At 36.9% G+C, this 20,880-nt stretch overlaps 1 protein-coding gene across 5 annotated transcripts in view; it reads right to left on the bottom strand.

Moving 5' to 3' along the window:
* The window catches only part of DCC (DCC netrin 1 receptor), a 1,201,233-nt gene that overhangs the window by 330,390 nt on the left and 849,963 nt on the right, over positions 1–20,880 (bottom strand). The gene's annotated exons all lie outside the window — the stretch shown is intronic.

The following is a 20,880-nucleotide window of genomic DNA, read 5'->3' as shown; positions in this document are numbered from 1 at the left end:
TAGGTCGCACAGCTATGGATAATTTATCACATTGTCTTTATTTAAGTCAGAGTTTTAAAATCTTGCCTGATTCTGGGTTCATTAAATGAATTTTAGCATTTCATTTTCAATTCCACTTTTTAGTATTAAATTTTCTCTTATTATTGTTACTTAAGAAGGATAAATAACTTGCTTGCTAATGAAATTAGACAGCACAGATCCACAGTCGTTTACCTAAAACACTTTTTTTTTTTTTTTTTCCCAGAAACAGAGTCTTGCTCTGTTTCTCAGGCTGGAGTGCAGTGACATGATCACATCTCACTGCAACCTTGAACTCCTGGGGTCAAGCAATCCTCCTGTCTCAGCTTTCTAAGTAGGTAGGACTACAAGCATGCACCACCATGACCAGCTATTTTTTTATTTTTATTTTTTGTAGATACTGGGTCTCACTATTCTGCCCAGGACAGTCTTGAACTCCTGGCAAGCGATCCTCCTGCCTTGGCATTCCGAAGTGCTGGGATTACAGGTGTAGGACACCACACCCAGCCCAGGTATCTTAAGATTTTGAAACTTTTAGATTTTAGAAAAGTAACATGGTATCTGTGCAGGCTTTTTTTTTTTAACCCCTAATGGGGTCTGTAGTAGCACCCTGTTAATCAAATGTAACTATATATTTGCAGTAAAGCGTATGATACTCACATCAAATTGATTACATTGTTAATCAAATGTAACTATATATTTGCAGTAAAGCATATGATATTCATGCCAAACGGGCTCATTAGAGACTATGAATAGCCTAGCATGGGGTCAGGTCAGGTTCAGATGCAGAATGAGTTAAGAAAAAGCTTCCATTTTGATTCTTTGCAAACTTTGTATTTTTTCATAATTTTGTATTCCTGCATATGGACCTGTATATGGCTTGTAAATGGTAAATGCAATGGCCACACTATGGTTACCTAAAATCAATAAATGATATTACCATCGCAAGTTTAACTACACCCTTACTTAATAATGTTGTCTGTGTATTTTCCCCAGCCTTGGATAACACCTAGCTTTGGACAGATATACATTGTAGGCCTGTAATACAGTTCTGAGAGTTTGAACTTCCGTAGCAAAAATGGCATAGGAAAAACTGACTGGCATGTATCTGTTGATACACTTCTTAGATCAGTGTGGAACCTAACAGCATATCTCTGCATCATTTTTCAACATTTGTTCCATGGAACCCAGGCCCCTTATAGTATCACTGCTCACACATTCATTTGGAAAAATATTTCTATTCATGGCAGAACATGTATTGATGTCATCTTCACATATTTCCCACCAGTCCTGGAACCTTGAGAGTCCTTGTTCTTAACAATTGTATTTTTTTATCTTAACAAATTATTGTGTTTTTTTCCCCTTTTTGCCATTAAAAAAGTATTACATAATTTAAAACCAAAGGAAATTTTAAGAATAAGGATAGTGCATAGAACAGCCATGTTTCCTTTATCCAGACTTACCTATTGTCAACACTTTGAAATATATATGCCAAAATATTCTTCTGTATATAATTGCACACACACACACACACGCACACAGACAATCTATAAATAATCAGAATAAGCTACCCAAATCATTTCTCCTTAATCCTACTTTAGTACATATTTCTTAAAAACAAATGTGTACATGAAGAGCATAGTTATCAACTTCAGTGAATTTAATATTGACAAAATACTTTTATTTAATCTTCATCTGCATTTTGGTTCTATCAACTGACCAATAATGTCATTTGTGTAGCACTCCCCTCACCAATTGAGGATCCAGCTTAGGGTCAGGTTTTGTTGCCATGTCTTTTCAGGCTGCTGTGAGTTGGAACAGTACTAAATACATTGATTTTCAGGCAATTGATATTTTTAAAGAATCTAGCCCCTTTTTATAAATAAAATGTTCATCATTTTGAATGTGTCTTTGTCTCATGTTAGACTTAGGTTATGCATTCAGACAACTGAAATGTAAATGATGTCTGTTCTCAGGGTATCACATCCAGAGGCACAAGCTCTCTCTCTGCCCTCATTTATGTTGCCAGAACTGAATACCCGGCCAAGTAGAATTTGAAGGTCCCCTATGCCAACCCAGCCCTCTCCTCTACCACTTACAACTAATAAGCAACCCACGGGGAGATAACGTTAGGACCATATAAACATGCTTGTTATCAACATTTCCCATAGATTTAGCATCTACTAATGGTTCTTGATGGAGTCAATTTCTAGCATGGTGGTTACAAAATAATGATTTTTTTTCCTATTCCAGCATTCCTTTCTCTACATTTACTTGTTGACACTTAGCATTTGACTACAAGCAAAAGTCCATATTTTTCTCTTTTGTGAATCTTTTATTTCAATGGGCACATGGATTCCTTTTTATAATCTATAATTCATTATTGTCCTTAATTATACTGGTGTTCAAATTTACCCAGATTCAACTAGGGAAGCTCTTTTTAATAGTTTTTCTCTGTCCTTGTGACACGCCCTGTCATTTATTGGAGTACCTCTTTTCTTTTTGGCTTAATATGTTCCAGGCTCATCTTGATCTTGCCTCAGCTCTAGAAAAAGACATTCCTTCAAGGTTTTCTGGTTATTTTAGTGGGGAATCGTATAAAGACAAATATTTGAATCCTAGGTGTATAAGTTGCTACTTCAGTGCATTTACTTCTAGGTCTTTTTGGTGAACAGAGCTAAGAAACACGTGAGCATGCATACATATGCACACACATATATTTACACAAACGTTTATCTCATATATACAGATAGTACATATGTTTCATGACTCCAAAGTAATGCATCCCATTCCAATCCATTTCTACTGGGTTTTGTCTTGCTCTCCTCATTCCTCTTTGATGTATTATTTCACAGAAAGAACCCTTACTCCTGGAGAGTTGTATTTTGGCAGACACTTTATGAGTGTCCCCACTTCAATATTCTTCCAGGAAGAAATACTTTTTCTACGAAAAAGCTCTCTGTTCCCAAAAGGAGACTTTAAGAGACAAAGTTGAACAACGAGGAGTCTTAAAGTGTACAGTGATGCATTAGTATTGTGTTGTAACAAAGCAGACATTTTCCTTAATGGAAAAAAAATGAAACAAAGCAAACCAAAAATGTGTCCACTAACATTATTCAAGTGGATTGTCACAGTACTGTATTTTAAAGAATAAAAACATACATAATTTGTATGCTTGTATTATTACTGATATATTCACAAAAACAATGCACATATTTCAAGAGGGGACATTTCTGATTCTGAACCTATTATTCCTCTACAGAAGGCAGAGAAAGGAGCGAGAACATTGAGACTGAATGACCTGTTAAGATATATGCTGTATGTGAGGGATCCAGAATTGTGACATGGCGCAGACAGTGCATAAACATGTGGCCCAGTTGATACGTAAAGTACTCATTGAATGTGTTCCTTCTTGCTCTCTGGTGGCCACATGGAAAGGGTGTTGTTTGTTGTGAACATGGCTCAATCTGGGAGCAGAGATTTGGATTTTAAAATGACCCAACTCCAAGGGCATCACTCCTCCTGTGACTTGTAACACATTCAAAGCAGGTGAGAGCCCAGCCCTAGTTTCCCAAACAGAACCACTCCAGGAGGACTGGGAGATGAGTGGGTATCTGGGGGAAGGGAAAGGGAGGCAGTGTGTGGGAAGTTTCTGCTCATCTCTCCCACTAGAGCACAATGGGGTGACGGGAAACAATTCAAATGGACTCCAAGTTTCATGGGGCAAAGGAGAAGAAAATGCACCTTATCTGATCCATCACATGCACAGTAGGTGGCAAATTTGCTGAGAAGGAAGGAGTGTGAGGTGTGCCCATGTCACTCAGAGTTTTCTGAGGTTCCAAGTGTGGCATGGAAGAGAAGCTGCAAATGAACTGTTCATCCAGAGTGAAACTTATGAGAATACGGAAGAGCAAGCTGAGAGAGCTACTTAGCAAGGTAGGGGCTGTGTATGGTCCAGAGTGGGAGGTCGTGCACAGCCTTACCTGACCATGACTCTCAGAATCATTGAGGCTTGGAAACTTCTGGGAATCAGATATGACAACCACACAGACACTTCCATCAGGCATCGTGGGGGAAAATAGACTACAGGAATATCTGCAGCTCAAAGCAGTATCCCCATAAGAACAAACACGAGGCCACACTCCTATCCTGCTAAGCCTAGCCAGGGCTGCTCAGTGTCCTGGCTCTTTGTCCCAGGAGAATGGTCAGTACACATTCCATTGAGTTGTCCAAATAATTGCAGGGACTATCTTTTCCACAAGGATATGCACAATGTTGCTACACAGAAAACACTCATTAAATGTCAGTCAAATGAATGATTTTATATACAGTTACAAACGTTACCATAAATCACAGGCCTAAGACACATTATGTAGTCTAACCCACTGGATTTTGTTGATTCATCATTGTTACTAAAAGGGATCAGAAAAGAGTGTTTTCCTCACACATCTGGTATGAACTAAAATCAGTACATGTCTCTGTGTGTTTGGTGTGCATGTGAGCCTGTGGGCACTTTTCCCCATCTGATAATTTCTTTATATCTACATAGCTTAATTATTATTGGCGGGGAAATATCAGGCAGTAAGTACCATAATTTGGACTCAGTTTACACTGGTAGTGCCAATCCCAATACCCTGGGCATCAATCGCACTCTTCTGGGTCATTTAAGTATTCACAACAACAGGATGCGTTTTTATCAATTGCCAGCCAAATGAGAACATTCTATTTGTTGGTGTAAAGTTTCCAATTAGTTTTTGTTTCCTGAGAAATGACTGCCCTTCAGTACTAAATTGTTTCCTACTTCAACTCTTTTGTTTTAAAATTTATTTTATGATCTGATTTTCAAATTATTCTCATATGTTAAAATAAAAATTTCATAATTGTATGATTTGAATAAATATGAATATAAAAATATACATATATTTCATATATAAAATATGAGCCCTCTGAAATAGACCAAAATAGCGCTTGCCTGTTAGATATGTGTTTACTGCATTCCTGGCTAGTGTCAAGGCTCTGTGTTTCACTTGAGCTATTGAATGCTTACTCATCTTTACAAAAATGCCAGAAATTCAAGTTCATTATTTCCCTAATATTTTCCCTTTGATTTATAGGTCATATATATATATGGTCTTATATATATATAAAGAATATATTATTTATGTTAATTATGAAGATATGTATAGGTATGCATGTACATATATATATTTATACATTTATTCAGATCCATATCCATAAAGTGTATTTTAGTATAATTTATATACTTTTACATATGTGATACATTATATGTACATGAGCTGCAAGAGAAAATGAAATAAAGGAAGACTCAAAAATGTTCAACAATGAGGCTGGATGCAGTGGCTTATGCCTGTAATCCCAGCACTTTGGGAGGGCTGAGGTGGGAGGATCATTTCAGGCCAGGAGTTCAAGACCAGCTTGGCCAACAAGATGATACCCCATCTCTACTAAAAACACAAAAATTAGCCAGGCGTGGTGGTGGGCGCCTGTAATCCCAGCTGCTCAGGAGGCAAAGGCAGGATAATCCCTTGATCTCTGATCCCTTGAACCCCAGAGGCAGAGGTTATATTGAGGCAAGATTGTGCCACTGCACTCCAGCCTGGGTGACAAAGCTAGACTCCATCTCAAAAAAAAAAAAAAAGAAAAAGAAAAAAAAGTTTAACAATGGGAATTAGATGTGAAATCAATACTGTTAACAGCTTCAGCCTTCCATTTCATTACATTTTAGTATGTCAGTCAAGGAGCTTAATGGGCTTAACTGCTCATCATTCGAAGATGTCTTTAATATTCCTCACTGATCCCCTCAGTTGGACAATAATTTTGTGGCAAACTGCATCTAATTTCTCCCCATCTCCATTCAAGTTACCTATTTCTTCAAAGAATGGAAAGATTTCAGAATAGATGCATAATCTATGCAAGTAACTCATCAATCAATGTCAGCCTATCAAACTACCTTTTTTAAATTTAAATATTTCATTACAGTGGAAATTCATTATAACACCTGTATCTAAGAACAAATTAAGTACTTATGTTGGAGTAAATGAGATGTATTACATGTCACTATTTGCACTGGGAACAGTAATTTCTGACTATATATATAAATTTATAGTATAACAGAGCACTTTATAATGAGATCTTATTGGATATTAACCCCAATAAGCAGCATATAAAAGTTAGCCGAATCTTTAATAAAGTATGATTGATTACATATAATCATACTGAAGACAGGGTGTGTGTGTATGTGAGAGAGAGAGAGAGAGAGAGCGAGAGCTGCTCAGTTTAATGATTTACAATTGATTAATTATAGATGACAGGATGTGTGGTTTCTTGTCCCTACTCTACCTATGATAGAAACCTGTCATTAGCATCAAAGAGTCCATGAACAAGCCCCTGAAATTATCTGCACATTAAAAATCATAATATGTATATTTTTTGAGGAGCATTGTTCTTAGCTTCTATCATTCTATCTCAGCTTCTACTATTTCTATCCCCCAAATGGTAGCTCCCAATGGATTAGCTATCTCTGGTTTCTTTTGGTTCTGAAAATCAGTGATTCTTTATCATCAAATCATTCGCAGTGATTGTTAATTACTTTATAATGGAAAAACATAATTTCACTTTAAAGAGCTATCTCCAACTTTTAATATGCTACTGTTTCAAAGTAAAAATGTGTTTGTGAAATCGACTTCTATTTTATTTTCCAAATCATGGGTATTTCAAAGACATTTGAATTCATCTGCTTTAATTCACCAAATATTTTAGGTTTTATAGGATGTTGGGGCTCCTGATAATCAAAAAGTCACATAGCACATATGAATTAGTACACTTTTTATCTTTTCTTTCTCTTACTCTGTTTTCATTCAGATATCTAAACATCTGCCTTCCTGTCTTCCCTTTACGTAAGAAAATTGATATTTGCAATAATCAGACTAAAACCTAAATTATGATTTATCAAATATGTTTCTTTAAAAATCTTGGGAGCTTAATTAATCCCTTTCAAAAAAGAATCTGAATATGAGGTTTTCAAAGAAAAAGCTTTAGAAGGATGAAGACATGCCACTATCTTCATAATACTGAACGAGGCTGATGTCTCTGAGCCATTATACTGATGTTTCTCAGCTGGAAGTCCAAAATGAAGACAAATGTTAGTGTCAGGGAATATGTAGTTGAGCATTTGAATATTTAAAGTCTTTTTTAAATGACTGTGTAGTACAATGAGTTCTACTGTTCCTAAATCATCAATTTAACAGCCACCATTTTAAAAAATTTAAAAAAAACTAAAATAAAAGTGGAGTTGAAGAAAAACTGTCACGTGTTGTCATTCCAATAATGACCTACAATTCACATAGCCCCAATTCAGGTCGGAATTCTGAGGCTGATTCTATCCCTTTATTAGTTTGCTAATTTAAAAATGATTCTTGAGCCTATATTTAAAAATGAATAGCAAAGGATCTAAGTAATCATCTGTAGTGATCCAAATGGATTTAGACCACAAAACTCTCTTCCTTTAAGCAGCAGCTTCCATTGCTGATGATCTCCTTAGTGAACGTGTTTCAAATGCAAGCCATTTCTGAAACTACTTACATTTATTGATAATAAAGTGTATGCTTTGATTGCCTCTGATTTTTTTTTCTCCTGTAGTTAACAGCTTTAATGATATTTCTATGAAATCTGTTTCTATTCTGTATGCGGAATGCAACATCAAAAAGCCTGCAGGCAATGTAATTATTAACATAATGAAACCTCTTCTTGTGTACATAGTTAGGAGATACGACAGTAATTTGGCTAGGAAGAAGCACAAACTATAGGGTAGATTTCTATTACAAAACTACAGGAGCCTGGCAACATTTGGTTGGAGGAAGCAGTTATTACCTGTTCATTTTACCTTTAGTTTTAATATTTTCTATCTGCTAACACACAATATTCTAAACTGTGTCATTATGTATGTGTATATAAATATATATATAGAACAGATGCAGATATGGATAAACACATCCATACATAATGTGTGATATACTTGATGGATATAATTTATATATTACCTTTGTACACACATATGTATATGCTTAGATATTAATGAATATTTTTGACAGCTTAATAGAAAAAAACTTTAATGACTCCCTGTGAAGAAAATAATCTTCAAAGCAGATTTCTTGTAATTCAACCTAGAACTGGAAACAGTTTGATAATAAAAGGATTACAGGAATTGACCTCCAGATAAGGTCTTTCAGGAAGACAGCTCAGATTTTTCACTAACACAACCAAGTAGTAATTACCTTGTGAAGTATGTAGAGTATGTTTTTAATGTAGACCATTTTGAATTTTACTTTGGAAAACATAAGCAATGCCCACTAATGCAAAGTGTAGTGAACAACATAGATTTTGGACCGCATGGTGGAAGTCTCAAATTGTTTCAAGTGCTGATTTCTAAGTAATGTCAAATGCAACTGTTTTTGTGATCTAGAAAAACTACCTACACACAACAAACGGAAGATAAAAACTTAAAGTTTCACCCAAATGTGCTTAAGTTTACATATTAAATGTTACATGTACACATTACTGAAAGCTTGATGTCATATACACCTAATTATACTGACTTAAAAATAATTCCACAGTAGCCTGGGTCTCATTACTCCCCATTGTGATTGAAATGTTTAGATAAAAGTACCAGGTGATTTTAAAGTCTAATAATAATTTCTATGTGTTCAGCATACAGTGCTTTCTCTAGAACTGTGAACTATTTTATCATGAACTTTTATTAGAAATTTTCAAGGAACTTAGGAAGGACAAAATGCACAGAAGACACCTAGAAATGAACAATAGATCATATATAATCAAGGCTAAAAATTCTCTGGACAACCAAACATATAGGAATTCCAGAAATAGATCTATTGATGAGATACATAGGAATCTGGGATGATAACGGGGGGGGGCTTAGTTAAGAACATTTCTTGAAGAACAATTAAGAATTGCATAGATGGATAAATGAAGGATGAATCCGATAAGACAGGACACATCAGGATGAATGAGTTGAATGGGTAACATACTTGACATGAGCCTTTCCAGAACAGAACTTACAAGCTGGGAAATGGAGACAAAAACTACCCTATACCTTGTGGAAGGCTTCAGATATGAGGTTTTCAAGTAAAAACAATGAGAATAATTCCAAGATGAACTAAATTAATGATCACACATTTCATCTCGTATTGAGGAGACCACATTTTTCCCCAAAGCATGGAATTACCTTTAAGTTGTTTTCCTAATAACCATCATCAATAAATCAAATCATGTTTTGCCAATCTCAGAAAAATGTAGTCTCTTTCATGAGACTCAAAGAAAGTTAAAAAATCATCCATTTTTCTCAAGATGCTTGTCTCAGAAAATTCAGTTTGGGAACAATATTCACAGAACTCTAATTTTCAAATGAATTGTCAAGGACTTTTGACAAACTCACATAGAAAAGTCAGAAACTATCTCTAAGATAACTAGTGCTTTTTAAAAAAACACTTCAGGTAGGATTGAGACATCTTAGTTTTGATTCCTGAGTAAAAAAACCCCTTCTCCTACTTGATATTAGTGTATCCTTGGGCCAAGTATTAAATACTCAGAGCATCATTTTCTCAGGTATTCATTATTTCTGTATCACAGAGCTAGCATAAGGATTATATGAGATTATATGAAAAAGTGTTCAATATAATATGTTAGTTAATATTGTTACCTGAAATCAAGACCCCGAAGCTTTTTCAAATATTGGTTACCTCATTAGACAATTGGAGGAAGAAGTATTTACTCTTCTTAACTGTCAGTATTGTTAGAAGAACGTGAAGAGATGATGTACGCAAAGGGGAGATGGAAAACATAGCATTCCATAGATGCCTAAAAGGATGTGGCCCGAGTTCTGACCAAGATTATGCTTAAAAACCAAACCTGGGCCGGGCATGGTGGCTCACACCTATAATCCCAGCACTTTGGGAGGCCAAGGTGAGTGGATCACCTGAGGTCAGGAGTTCAAGACCAGCCTGGGCAACATGGTGAAACCCCGTCTCTACTAAAAATACAAAAATTAGCTGGGCGCAGTGGCACGTGCCTGTAATCTCAGATACTTGAGAGGCTGAGGCAGGAGAATCGCTTGAGCCCAGGAGGCAGAGGTTGCAGTGAGCCAAGATTGTGCCATTGCACACTCCAGCCTGGGCAACAGAGCAAGACTCCATCTAAAAAAAACAAACAACAACAACAACAACAAACCACCACCACCAAACCTGGCCAAGAGAGTCCCTGATAGAAAAGCCAGGATGATCCAGACGTGACATCACCAATATAAATGGAGCCTTTTAATCTCCTCATAAATAATCCACATCGAATTTCATTTGTTGTTATATCTCCATACTCTACAAACCATAAATTGATGTTTAATTCCTTAGAAGACTCCCAAGCAGAAACCTTCAGAAAGGGCATTTACTAGCTTCTTGCTTACTTCACATTGATTTGAGACTTGTATATATCTCAAGATTGTATTTCTGCATGCAAAAATCTCAGTTCTCTATAAATAGATATGCACCACAGAGGCAGGTGTCTTCAGCTTATGCACAACTCAGAGTGTTACCCGTGGTGATAATGTGACTAAACCCAGCAACCTTTCTCAAAGTTGGCTTGTGTTATGGTCAGTGTGGGAACAATCAATATCTGATGTTTGTAGTTTTAATAGAGCAATAAATGACATGTATAGATTGCTTTTATAAAAAAGCCCTGCTGTCATTTATTAGAGGAAAAGGAAGCAAGTAATCTTTTTTCAGACAGTCAAGTGAGCAGATTTTTCTATATAATGAAAAAAGATCCTACCTTAAAAGATACCATCTCTTTGGGGAATCAATTGATTGTTTATCTATTTCAAGGCTTTAAAAGATAAGGAACTGCCTTGAGTAAACTGGCTCTTTTGGGAGGGAATATAAATTAAGGAAGAAATTTAGCACTCTATTCTCCTAACACATAGGTTTCACAGAAGTCAGAGTTCCGGGATGCTTTGATGCAAAGATGCCAGCAAATCCCATCTATTACATCTTGGGTAACAGAGACCAGCAGTAAAGGGTATACCCCCCAGAATCAGAGATTTAGGGTTCAAATCCAGAAGACTCACTCAAGCTATGTGGCTAGAATCAAGCTATTTAATGTCTTTGTGTTTAAATTTCCTTATTTTAAAAAAATGGGCAGTGCTTACCAGATAAGTTTATTGTGAAGATTAATAATAAATAATATACGAATTATATCTGGCACAAAGGAAATGCTCAATGAATGTTAACTATTTTTAAAGTGTTGCAGGCACTGTGGGGATTTGAGGGGAAAGAGTGAACACTTCCATAGAACTCACAGTCTAATACGGCAGGACCCTAAGGTGCAGAGAGGAGAGGAGTCCAAATGAGGTGAGAAAAATTCTTGGGGGCAGATCCATGCCAGGCCTTAAAAGCCTTGGGAGGATTTGGATGTTTTATTCTAAAAATCAGAAGGAAATTCCCGTTTTAAGCATTTTCCACTCTGTCTGCTGTACACAGAGTGAATTGAAGGAGGCACAGATGAGTGTTGAGATACCAATTGGTAGAATATTCCATAGTCCAGAAGAGAGAAGAAAACAGCTTGAATTAGAAAAACGGCTGGCCATGGAGATGAAGAGAAGGGCAGGGATTTAAGAGCTATAGGGAAGGTAAAATCAACAGGACTTGGATTGGAGGTAAGAGAGTGAAGATGATGGAAGCATCAGGAATGACTCCTGCAATACAGAGTTGCATAGCTAGGTGATTCTGATGTTGTTCACTGAGAAAGGAAACACTGGAATAGACTAAATGGGGCATGTGTGTAGGTGGAGATGTGTGGGTGAGTGAATTCACAGGTTTGCCACCACACTGGCTTTGAGGCAGTTCACTGTATACAGAGATGTCCAGCTGGTTATTCATTCCTGTATGAACACTCATAACCTAACATTTTCCCCTATCTTCTCTTCTTTTAATTTATAAGCTCCCAGTTAGATAATTTCACACCCTACTTCTATTAATGGGCACATCACAAACTATCTTCTTCTTTATTTCTTCTTCAATTTTCTGCTTTTTCTATTGATTGATAGTCAGCTGCTTTTCAGGAAGATCAGCTAGTCTCCAGATCTCGTGATCATCTGTTTTTTCTGTTTCCCACCTGACTTAACTCCTCTAAACTTACACCTTGATCTTTTTTGAGGCACTCAAAATAATTACCCTAATTAACAGACCAGACTGTGCTGAGGTACTTTTTTCCTGAGCAATGTATATGTACATTGAGGAATTTTTTCTCATTCTTTCTCCATACTTGAAAACACGAGCCCAAGATAAAATATCTTTCCCAATAGCAGCAACAATAAAAATTCCAGTAACAATGAACCCAGGTACACATCTGACCTTGACAATACTGAAATTAATATTCACTTTGCGATTCGCTGACATTTATCACTGAGAAGCACCTTTAACACCCTTCCACATACATGCATGCAATGGAAAGACTGATAATGACACAGGGCAGAAAACCTAGTTTTCCTGTATCTCTAAGAAGCATCTAAAAGGCTTCTGGTTGGCTGACTGAACCACCCTGAGGATTAAGTTTATTTTATTTTCGGTATTCAAAAGATAAGAAGTTTATTAATCACATGGAAGGTTTGAGCTTGTTCAGAGATAGCAGCAAGAAGACAAATAGACTTCAGCAGTAAATCGTCTCACAGAAGTTGGAGAACGACTTCAGGTAAAACTGAATACAGGAAACCTGGTGTGCTGCTCTGGATCAAAAATTCCCCTTTCTCTACCCAACCCCACTGCCTTTGCTTTTATTTCTATTGGTGACACAAAGTGCCAGATCAACAGGAAAAAAAAAATGACTGACTCATGCTCAAGAGCTGTTATCATGCTGAGTAAACACTGAGTAAAATCAGGAAAAGAGTGAACTATGAATGTTATTTAGATAACTTTTAGAAAGAGTTATTTGAGAAGAGTTAAATTTAACCACTGTATTTTGGTAACTCGAAAACTCAATTTAATTTCAGATTGACAACCTTCTTGACTTCCTTTTGACTGGACATAAGACACAAGCAATATACATAGAAGCAATCACTGTCCAATATGAATATAAGCTACAAATACATGTAATTTAAATTTTCTAGTAGGCACATTGAAAGTAAAAATAAGTGAAATTAGTTGTAATAATACAAAATTAAATATTTTTAAAAAGATTGGCAAAAATACTATAAAAATATGAGGTTATAAAGAAAATGTAAAACATATTATATCCAAAGTGATAAAAATTAATCAAGCTGTTTAATTTAAACACTCTGGGGCATAAATAAAAATGTAAGTGATATGTTAAATTTATTACTATATTGTTTTTTGCTCTTAAATAATATGTTAGATAATGAACCATACCACCAGAATTAACATCTACTCTTTTCTGGGAGTCCTCAACATTTTTGTGAAGAGCTTGTACTGAACTACAAGCCAATTAACCCCTCTGAAGAATAGAAGTAGTAATCATTATTTTTTCTTTCACTGCAAGGCCATAGGAGAGGGCTTTGAATCAAGAAATTCAACTGAGAGTTAAAATCAAATAGGTGATTTATAGCAGATAGTAGAAATTATGTGCCTAGCATGGTCGTTGGCATGACGGTTAGTGTAATTCATCCAGGCTGGCTTAATCTCACCAATGTTGAGATTTTTTGTTTGTTTGTTTGTTTTTTGAGACAGAGTCCGCTCTGTAGCCCAGGCAGGAGTGCAGTGGCTAGATCTTGGCTCACTGCAAGCTCCGCCTCCCGGGTTCACGCCATTCTCCTGCCTTGGCCTCCCGAGTAGCTGGGACTACAGGCGCCCGCTACCATGCTAGGCTAATTTTTTGTATTTTTAGTAGAGAAGGGGTTTCACTGTGTTAGCCAGGATGGTCTCGATTTCCTGAAACGATCATGGCTAATCTTAGTTTGTGTATACACACACACACACACACACACACACACACACACGAGTTAGCAGTGTAGTAGGAATATTATGCTAGGTTCAAACTCTGGCTCTGACACTATTAGTTTTGTTGCATTTAATTTCATCTAATGTAGGAGTTGGGTTGGGCCAGAATTCTTGCTTACAGGATATTTTACAGGTCAAAGTATTGCTATTCTTCTGAAGCTGAAAGATTTTAAGGTGATGGCACACAATTACTGTTTCAGGCCACAGGTGTTAAAAATCAGAGTCCTGGCCAGACATGTTGGCTCATGCCTATAATCCCAGCACTTTGGGAGGCTAAGGTAGGTGGATCACCTGGGGACGGGAGTTCAAGACCTGCCTGACCAACATGGAGAAACCTGGTGTCTACTAAATATACAAAATTACCCAGGCGTGGTGGCGCATGCCTGTAATCCCAGCTACTCGGGAGGCTGAGGCAGGAGAATCACTTGAACCTGGGAGGTGGAGGTTACAGTGAGCCAGGATCGTGCCATTGCACTCCAGCCTGGTCAACAAGAGTGAAACTCCATCTCAAAATAAAATAAAATAAAAATCAGAGTCCTGTTGTTGGCATCAGTGTCTGGAAGAAAACCATTATGGGGTTTTTATCAACTGAAGGTCAAACAGTAGGAATGCAAGCATGTGGTCAATGTCTGTAACAGATCTCACGGGCACCTTCAGCAAAATCTGTTATTTGGCTAACTTCATTCACTTATTAGTTTCCTTCAGGCCACCTAAGCAGTTTGCAGTCCTTAATATTCAGAAAGTGCTATGTCCTACAGCTTACAAGGCAGGGTTAGAATTCTGAAGAGAGGAAGAAGGTAAGAGCATATAAATATGATTTTAAGGACACTAGGGATGTCTCTTAATACCAACATTTCTACTTTGTTTGAGAGGCAGTGACTGAAATGGTTTTTAAAAAGGAAAAATATAGCTTTCTAATTAATGTATGTATATACCTGTATACACATACACTTTAATTTTCTATATGTATACATATATGCTATATGTACATATACAATTATATATAATTGTATATATATACTATATATGGAAAAGTTTATATATATAAAATTGTGTTGTCATTGCTATGTTTTAAGCTGCCTGTGAAAACTTACTAACATTGAAAAGTTTATATATGTATAAAATTATGTTGTTATTGCTATGTTTTAAGCTGCCTGTGAAAACTTACTAACATTGACCACAGGCTTGGATTTCTACTGTTTGACCTTCAATTGATAAAATCCCTAAAATGTTTTTCTTCCAGACACTAATGCCAATATCTGGACTCTGATTTTAACAGCTATGACCTGAATATATATACACACACATATCATACACATATATATACACACACACACATATCTATACATATACACATATCTACACATATACACATATATACACACACTATATATATACATGCACATAAATACATACAAACACAATATATACTTCATAGTTTGCTCAGTCCTCCAACAGATGACATTGAATCGTACTAAGAATCTGTAAGAATTCTTACTGAGATTCACAGGGCAGTATATCGGGTTGAATAGTACTCCAAAAATTCATGTACACCCAGAACCTCAGAATATGACCTATTTGATGACATATCTTTGCAGATATAATTAGTTAAGACAAGATTATACTGGATTTTGGTGCATCCCAAGTACATTATAAGAAGAGAAGAGGACTCACAGAGACACACAGAGGAGAAGGCCATGTGGAGATGCAGGCAGAGACTGAAATTATGCAGCTACCAGCCAAGGAATGCCAAGGATTGCCAGAAGCCACCAGAAGCTAGGAAGAGGCAAGGAAGGATTTTTCTGAAGCACTTTCAGAGGAAATATAGCCCTACTGACACCTCGATTTTGGACTTCTAGGTTCCAGAAAGGTCAGAAAATACATTTTGTTGTTTGGAGACACCAAGTTTGCGGCACTTTGTTAAGGTAGCCCTAGATAAATAATACAACACCCAAATGGGTTAACAAGTTCACTTACTTATTTCTAAGGGAGACATTTGAAAAATCAATGAAATTGAGGTAAATTGTGTAAGATCAGTTAGCAGTGTTCCTTAATGAGGCTTTTGTAGTGCCCCTTCATATTATCACAATACAAGCAGTATGATCCTTATTTTATAAGAATTTGAGAATCAGAACAGGTAACTGACTTCCCCAAAAACAAACAGCAGAATACAGAGAAATCTCAGTCTAGAACACAGATCTTTTGCTTATTTTTTAAAGTGATATTTCCATTTCAGGAAGAGAAACTGTCATTACTGTAAGCCCATTGTTTAGGATAAGCATCCCTGTACTTAGGAATCTAGACATAGGCCTTGGGCTCTCACTAATGCACTGACGTATTCTATGGCTAGCCTTAAAAGCTCTGGTCCTCAGGTTTATTGGTTGTACATTTCAATGGTCAGAATCTACTATCTTAAAGTATTTATGGATTTAAAATTATGTTTCAGGGCACCGGGAAATGTTTCAGACTCTGGGTACCCAGAGTTAATGGAGGCTCTGACTCCCAACAATAAGAAAAAGGGTTAAAAACTGAGATATTGGAAGCAACTTCCTCTAGTAGAATTCTAGGGCCTTTCCTGGAACAGAAACCAAGCTTCTGGTACAATTCTGATGTAAGGAGATTCAACTTCTGGATCATCCCTGAATTGACATCCCATTAGAATTCAATCTCCTGTTTAATGAACATAGGCAAAGAGCACATCAGAAAACAAACTGGTTCTGGACTAACATTTATTTTGGCACTGACCTGCCCTTTTTGGATGGGTTCCTCAGAAAATCTTGGCAGCTGGAAGACTGGGCTACTGATCTGAGGCCTTCTTTTAGTCAATTCTCATCAAATTACACTTCACTAGCCTGACTCGGGGCGGCGGGGTGGGGCAGGGGGGTGTTCTAAAAAGGAGGCTTCTTTATGAATGTCAAATATTCAAGCATCTTCTATACATGGCACCGCATATATCCCTGTAACATATCATTAGGGACGTGTAGGGCACAGATGTTTTACAATTTATGACATGAAGAATGATCCAATGGTTTTTCCCCAACTGTTCATCTTTGCCACTGTTAGAATCTAAATACTGCATCGCATTGGACATTGGCCTGGTCATATGTGGCATTTTTTTTATTTTTGTACTCAAAGAAATCCTGGGAACTTCCTTTGAGCTCATAGCCTAATTAGGTAAATAAAATCTGCAAACATTTAACAGTTAAACTTCATGAGTAAAAAAATAATAATTTTTTTTTATTATTATACTTTAGATTTTAGGGTACATGTGTGCAATGCGCAGGTTAGTTACATATGTATACATGTGCCATGCTGGTGCACTGCACCCACTAACTCGTCATCTAGCATTAGGAATATCTCCCGATGCTATCGCTCCCCCCTCCCCCCACCCCACAACAGTCCCCAGAGTGTGATGTTCCCCTTCCTGTGTCCATGTGTTCTCATTGTTCAATTCCCACCTATGAGTGAGAATATGCGGTGTTTGGTTTTTTGTTCTTGTGATAGTTTACTGAGAATGATGATTTCCAATTTCATCCATGTCCCTACAAAGGACATGAACTCATCATTTTTTATGGCTGCATAGTATTCCATGGTGTATATGTGCCACATTTTCTTAATCCAGTCTATCATCGTTGGACATTTGGCTTGGTTCCAAGTCTTTGCTATTGTCAATAATGCCACAATAAACATACGTGTGCATGTGTCTTTGTAACAGCATGATTTATAGTCCTTTGGGTATATACCCAGTAATGGGATGGCTGGGTCAAATGGAATTTCTAGTTCTAGATCCCTGAGGAATTGCCACACTGACTTCCACAATGGTTGAACTAGTTTACAGTCCCACCAACAGTGTAAAAGTGTTCCTATTTCTCCACATCCTCTCCAGCACCTGTTGTTTCCTGACTTTTTAATGATTGCCATTCTAACTGGTGTGAGATGGTATCTCATTGTGGTTTTGATTTGCATTTCTCTGATGGCCAGTGATGGTGAGCATTTTTTCATGTGTTTTTTGGCTGCATAAATGTCTTCTTTTGAGAAGTGTCTGTTCATGTCCTTCACCCACTTTTTGATGGGGTTGTTTGTTTTTTTCTTGTAAATTTGTTGGAATTCATTGTAGATTCTGGATATTAGCCCTTTGTCAGATGAGTAGGTTGCGAAAATTTTCTCCCATTTTGTAGGTTGCCTGTTCACTCTGATGGTAGTTTCTTTTGCTGTGCAGAAGCTCTTTAGTTTAATTAGATCCCATTTGTCAATTTTGGCTTTTGTTGCCGTTGCTTTTGGTGTTTTAGACATGAAGTCCTTGCCCATGCCTATGTCCTGAATGGTAATACCTAGGTTTTCTTCTAGGGTTTTTATGGTTTTAGGTCTAACGTTTAAGTCTTTAATCCATCTTGAATTGATTTTTGTATAAGGTGTAAGGAAGGGATCCAGTTTCAGCTTTCTCCATATGGCTAGCCAGTTTTCCCAGCACCATTTATTAAATAGGGAATCCTTTCCCAATTGCTTGTTTTTCACAGGTTTGTCAAAGATCAGATAGTTGTACATATGCGGCGTTATTTCTGAGGGCTCTGTTCTGTTCCATTGATTTATATCTCTGTTTCGGTAACAGTACCATGCTGTTTTGGTTACTGTAGCCTTGTAGTATAGTTTGAAGTCAGGTAGTGTGATGACTCCAGCTTTGCTCTTTTGACTTAGGATTGACTTGGTGATGCGGGCTCTTTTTTGGTTCCATATGAACTTTAAAGTAGTTTTTTCCAATTCTGTGAAGAAAGTCATTGGTAGCTTGATGAGGATGACATTGAATCTATAAATTACCTTGGGCAGTATGGTCATTTTCACAATATTGATTCTTCCTACCCATGAGCATGGAATGTTCTTCCATTTGTTTGTATCCTCTTTTATTTCCTTGAGCAGTGGTTTGTAGTTCCGCTTGAAGAGGTCCTTCACATCCCTTGTAAGTTGGATTCCTAGGTATTTTATTCTCTTTGAAGCAATTGTGAATGGGAGTTCGCTCATGATTTGGCTCTCTGTTTGTCTGTTATTGGTGTATAAGAATGCTTGTGATTTTTGTACATTGATTTTGTATCCTGAGACTTTGCTGAAGTTGCTTATCAGCTTAAGGAGATTTTGGGCTGAGACAATGGGGTTTTCTAGATACACAATCATGTCATCTGCAAACAGGGACAATTTGACTTCCTCTTTTCCTAATTGAATACCCTTGATTTCCTTCTCCTGCCTAATTGCCCTGGCCAGAACTTCTAACACTATGTTGAATAGGAGTGGTGAGAGAGGGCATCCCTGTCTTGTGCCAGTTTTCAAAGGGAATGCTTCCAGTTTTTGCCCATTCAGTATGATATTGGCTGTGGGTTTGTCATAGATAGCTCTTATTATTTTGAGATATGTCCCATCAATACCTAATTTATTGAGAGTTTTTAGCATGAAGGGTTGTTGAATTTTGTCAAAGGCCTTTTCTGCATCTATTGAGATAATCATGTGGTTTTTGTCTTTGGTTCTGTTTATATGCTGGATTACATTTATTGATTTGCATATATTGAACCAGCCTTGCATCCCAGGGATGAAGCCCACTTGATCATGGTGGATAAGCTTTTTGATGTGCTGCTGGATTCAGTTTGCCAGTATTTTATTGAGGATTTTTGCATCAATGTTCATCAAGGATATTGGTCTAAAATTCTCTTTTTTGGTTGTGTCTCTGCCCGGCTTTCATGTCAGGATGATGCTGGCCTCATAAAATGAGTTAGGGAGGAGTCCCTCTTTTTCTATTGATTGGAATAGTTTCAGAAGGAATGGTACCAGTTCCTCCTTGTACCTCTGGTAGAATTCGGCTGTGAATCCATCTGGTCCTGGACTTTTTTTGGTTGGTAAGCTATTGATTATTGCCACAATATCAGTTCCTGTTATTGGTCTATTCAGAGATTCAACTTCTTCTTGGTTTAGTCTTGGTAAAGTGTATGTGTCAAGGAATTTATCCATTTCTTCTAGATTTTCTAGTTTATTTGCGTAGAGGTGTTTGTAGTATTCTCTGATGGTAGTTTGTATTTCTGTGGGATCAGTGGTGATATCCCCTTTATCATTTTTTATTGCATCTATTTGATTCTTATTTTTTTCTTTATTAATCTTGTTAGCGGTCTATCAATTTTGTTGATCCTTTCAAAAAACCAGCTCCTGGATTCATTAATTTTTGAAGGGTTTTTTGTGTCTCTATTTCCTTCAGTTCTGCTCTGATTTTAGTTATTTATTGCCTTCTGCTAGCTTTTGAATGTGTTTGCTCTTGCTTTTCTAGTTCTTTTAATTGTGATGTTAGGGTGTCAATTTTGGATCTTTCCTGCTTTCTCTTGTGGGCATTTAGTGCTATAAATTTCCCTCTACACAGTGCTTTGAATGTGTCCCAGAGATTCTGGTATGTTGTGTCTTGGTTCTCGTTGGTTTCAAAGAACATCTTTATTTCTGCCTTCATTTCGTTATGTACCAGTAGTCATTCAGGAGCAGGTTGTTCAGTTTCCATGTAGTTGAGCAGTTTTGAGTGATATTCTTAATCCTGAGTTCTAGCTTGATTGCACTGTGATCTGAGAGATTGTTTGTTATAATTTCTGTTCTTTTACATTTACCAAGGAGAGCTTTACTTCCAAGTATGTGGTCAATTTTGGAATAGGTGTGGTGTGGTGCTGAAAAAAATGTATGTTCTGTTGATTTGGGGTCGAGAGTTCTGTAGATGTCTATTAGGTCCGCTTGGTGCAGAGCTGAGTTCAATTTCTGGGTATCCTTGTTGACTTCCTGTCTCGTTGATCTGTCTAATGTTGACAGTAGG

Source organism: Pongo abelii, chromosome 17 (assembly GCF_028885655.2).
Source record: "Pongo abelii isolate AG06213 chromosome 17, NHGRI_mPonAbe1-v2.0_pri, whole genome shotgun sequence".
NCBI classification, from domain to species: domain Eukaryota; kingdom Metazoa; phylum Chordata; class Mammalia; order Primates; family Hominidae; genus Pongo; species Pongo abelii.
This window is presented reverse-complemented; position numbering and strand designations above follow the sequence as displayed.